Source organism: Diabrotica virgifera, chromosome 9, assembly GCF_917563875.1.
Source record: "Diabrotica virgifera virgifera chromosome 9, PGI_DIABVI_V3a".
Classification (NCBI taxonomy): Eukaryota; Metazoa; Arthropoda; class Insecta; order Coleoptera; family Chrysomelidae; genus Diabrotica; species Diabrotica virgifera.
In genome coordinates, this window is record NC_065451.1 from 134,936,461 (window position 1) to 134,940,909 (window position 4,449).

The window sequence follows — 4,449 nt, forward strand, 5'->3', positions numbered from 1 at the left end:
CTGATTCACGAAGGGTTCAAAAACTGCAAAACTCGTGTGTGCGTCTGATTTGCGGTATTAGAAAATTTGGCAGGATCTCGAGTAAATTCAAACAATTAAACTGGTTAAATATGTACAACAGACGGCAATTACATTTTAGTTGTTTATGTCATAAGGTCAAAAGAGTATTCTCTTTTGACCTAAGGTTCTAAGGTTTATGTCAAAAGAGTATTCTTTGTCGAAAAACAAATGATTCGCATGTAAATGTAAAATGAAACTTATTCAGACTGGGTATATAAGACGAGTAATATTATTATACTTGTTTACATGGGAACACAATAAACATCAATAAATTATTTAACAAAAATCAACCGCATTGTTCCATTTTTATCTTTTTAAAATTTGCGAACTAAATCCCAGCAAGTAATTGTATATCTGAGAGACTCTTAATGCGGTGAATGGAATTATTATATCTAACATAAATATTACCGTATTTCGACCACACATCTTTTTTTGAAAATGTTTCAATACACTTTTTAAAAAGACAACCTTGTTTTAGTAAGGTCTTCCTGAATGTAAATACCTGTTAACCTCAGCAGTTTTCTGTTCATTAAAATTTTTTCTCTAACATCAGTTGTAGTTCTCAGCGAAACAGCTAGGGGGCCTAGGGTTTTCTCGATCATTGTTTTTATTTAACACACGATAACATTTTTTCAAATCATTAACACCAATGTTTTTTAATTTCATATCATTATTAAGCACGTGTAAAATAACTTCATTGATATTTTCGTTTGAATTTAGGGTGAGTCCAAAGAATCTTAAGTTTTTGTTTCGTTTGAATTTAGGGTGAGTCTAAAAAATCTTAAGTTTTTGTTTCTACCTTGTTGCTCCAAGTTGTCCATATTTAATTGCAGATCAGCATTTTCTATTTTCAAACTAGCTAATTGATTTTCTAGTGTTGAAATAGTTTCAGCATAATTTGTGTTTAATGTTTTTGCAACTTTATCTGAAAAATTATTTATATATTCTTCACTCAGTAATTGTTTCATTTTATTTTCCACAATTGAAGAAATTTCCTCTAGGTCACGCTTTGTAAGCCCCAAGATGAAAAAAAAAACCCAAAAAACAGAATAACACACTACTTTTTTCGTTTTTCAAACCACACAATATCGACGTTTGGTATAGTTAAAAGTTTAATGGAATATTAAATGCCGTTAAACAATACCATTTTGCCTCGAAATTTGTATGAACGGAGGGACTGCGTACACACAACCTATCTGCTCGACATCTCAACTACTAATCGATGTAATGTAATGTAATAAGTAAGCTGCTTGCTTACCTTGTGGAATACCAAATATTTTGAATGCACCTTTCTAACCTATATCGAATTTTTTTGATACATCATATGATTCTATTGAAAATACGGTATGTACTGTATGATGGACCGTCTCAGCTCCTGCACCTGCACTTTGATTTGGGGTTGCTGCACATACACTTTGATTTGGGGTTGCTGGCACGTATCAAGTGTTCTGCATCTTCTCACGTTGTTCCGTACTTGAGGATTAATTTATAACAAAAATATGTAACCGCAATTCGCTCCGTTCTCGTCGCCAACTGTTATATTCGTATGTACTTCGTATATTGTAAATATAGTGGTCAATGCTTTTGGAAATAAACTACTAATTCGTAATTTATACTTTATTCCCGTAATGTAATGTAATGTATACAAATTGTATAATATGCATGACACTATCTCGACAAGTGACAAAATGTCAGCAAGTTACAGAATGTCAGCGAGTGACAGAATGTCAGCGAGTGACATTCTGTGTTCCGTATATATAATCGGAAGATATAACAGAAAACGTGTTTTTCGTTAAAATGGAATAATATGTACCTTCAAAAAAGAATTGGCCAAATATCAACACTTACTGTGGGTTGCGTGCAAACAGAAACCTGGTGGTCCTTACATAAAAGCTAAAGTATGCATGCCAAAATTTTGACGAGAAAGTCGTATAGGTAGCCACAAATACAGGTGTCTCATTGTTCCCCGTGTCTCATTGTTACTCAAGTTCTCCTACAGTTGTAGTGGGTTTTTTTGTATTCAGTTGTTTGTTTTGATGTAGATGGTAGAGGTGACATCGAGTGCAATAATGCACTCAACATTCGTTGTGTTGTTTGCTTCATCATTATCCTTTTCAGTCTGCGGTGTAGTTGACTCGTCATGAATTTCATCAGCATTGGCTGACAATGAGGCATTATTAGGCTTGTATGTTGTATTCGATGGAGATAACAGATGCTCACGGAAAATATTAGGATCAACATACCAGAGACCTGTATTTTTAAAGCCACTCACTGAGACACTCCAATCTCATCCACACTAAATTCATTCGGGGAGAAAATTATATTTGTCATTGACTTCTTGATATGATTTGAAAAATATTTCTATATTCGGATTGTTGAATGCTCTAGCAGTCAAGGTATTTTCAGGTCTCCTTAATTAAATATCGGGATGTCTATTCCTACAGCCTTTAGTCAGTCCCATCCGGCACGTCTCGATTCCTGGTTGAACCTGTGGGCGAAATTATTCGCTTGTGCCCAGTCATAAGCAAGTCTCCTAAAATCCTCACAGGCCAATCCAAATAATCGCGCTTCTAATAATTTTAAATGTTTCACTAGTTTGTTCTCTTGGGTGATTGTAAATGTGGTATAAAATATACTAAAGCCGACTTTACACAACATGATTTGTCTTATGATTTGGTCATGGAGTCAAATTTACATGTTTACACTGTGTGATTTGTCATGATTTTGTCATAAGCAATTGTCATACAGCTGGTCACAGCTCATAGCTAGAAATTTACATATTTACACTGTGTGATTTGCTGAGTTGTCATATGATTTTTGTCATAAATAGGACGGTACCTATTCCGCATGATAAAACCATATGATTCTCGGTAATATCTCTTCCTGTAATACCGGGTAATACCAACATATTAGTTGGTAACCATGTCATTTTAGTGACATTCCGGAAATTCCCTTCCCCAGAGAAGACAAGAAACAACATATAGCTTCCTTTCGCTTCCGCCTCGCCATTTTTCATTTATTTGTTGTTGTTTGCTATGGTTGTTTGTTTGTTCTTGTTGCTTTCATATTGGGCCTATTGTCTTATCTGTGCTTTTGTGTCTTATTTCCCATTTATTTAGTTTATTTTATTATTAGTTTAATCTTTTATAATAATTATACTCTTCTTAGTCATAGTTTTAGTTTCTTTATTAATTAGTTTAAAATTTAGTAGTACTTATAATATAATAGCTTCATTTATTATAGTAACATTTTGTTGACTGGAAAAATGTCAAATACGGTATGGCATATTATATTCCATCACAAAATATAAACTAATTAATGTTGATGCTTTCTTTTGTAGATTGACTGGACTCATGAGCTTTCTCTATTATTGATCGAACAGTATGAACTGAATCCATGTTTATACGATGCCAATCATAAGTTTTACTCAAATAAACACGCTCGTAACGAGGCATTATTGAAAATATTGGGGGAAGTTAACAAGATAAATAATGATATCCAATTTGAAGATGTGAAAAAAAAATTGCGAATTTGAAGCAGCAGTTTGCCCATGAAAATGCCAAACTGCAAGCATACCAAAAATCAGGAAGAGGAAGTGAGGAGGTTATAGAATCCTGACGTTGTTTCTTCAAAAAATTATTATTTCTAATACCACACATTAGGACACGGAAAACAAAGAGTACACTGGACGGGCAGGTACGTTCTCTGCTTTTATATTTTCAAAGTTTTGCAAAATAAATGTCATTGAGGAAAATCATTGACATTTCTTACAGTAAAACCTCCGTGACCTGAAATAATTGGGGTGGGGCCGTTTCGGATAACAAGAATTTCGGTTAAAAACAACATTTTTTTTGTATTTTTCTTATATTAAATTATATAGTACTCTTGGTCAAAGTAGGTATTAAAAAATACCAGGAGGTGATTTCATACTGTGTGTTACATTTAATTGCATTTTTTAGTTGTATGAAAGTAATGTTGACAATGTTGAAAAATTAACATTGAATTATTACTGTTTTGTGATAAAAAAAATTTATATAAAACTTTTTATTGACAAGATTATAACTGTCAGCGTTTCTGTTAAAGGAGGCTTTACTATATATCTATACCAAATTACAGTAGTAAATTTGACCTGAAACAATACTAAACAGTGATAAGCACGCTAATAAGATGAAAAACATAATAATTTGTGATATATTCAGATATTTTGCTCCTATTTCATTCTTACAAGATATTTTAAATAAAAATAAAAGTTCTTCTGTTCAACCTAGTGCTCCAGCACATGATTCCCTGCAAAATATATTATTACCAAAGCTACGTCTCGCTTGTGTCGATGGCGAATATGATTTCTGGTTCAATTTTAAACAAAATTTCATTTCAACCATTGATCAA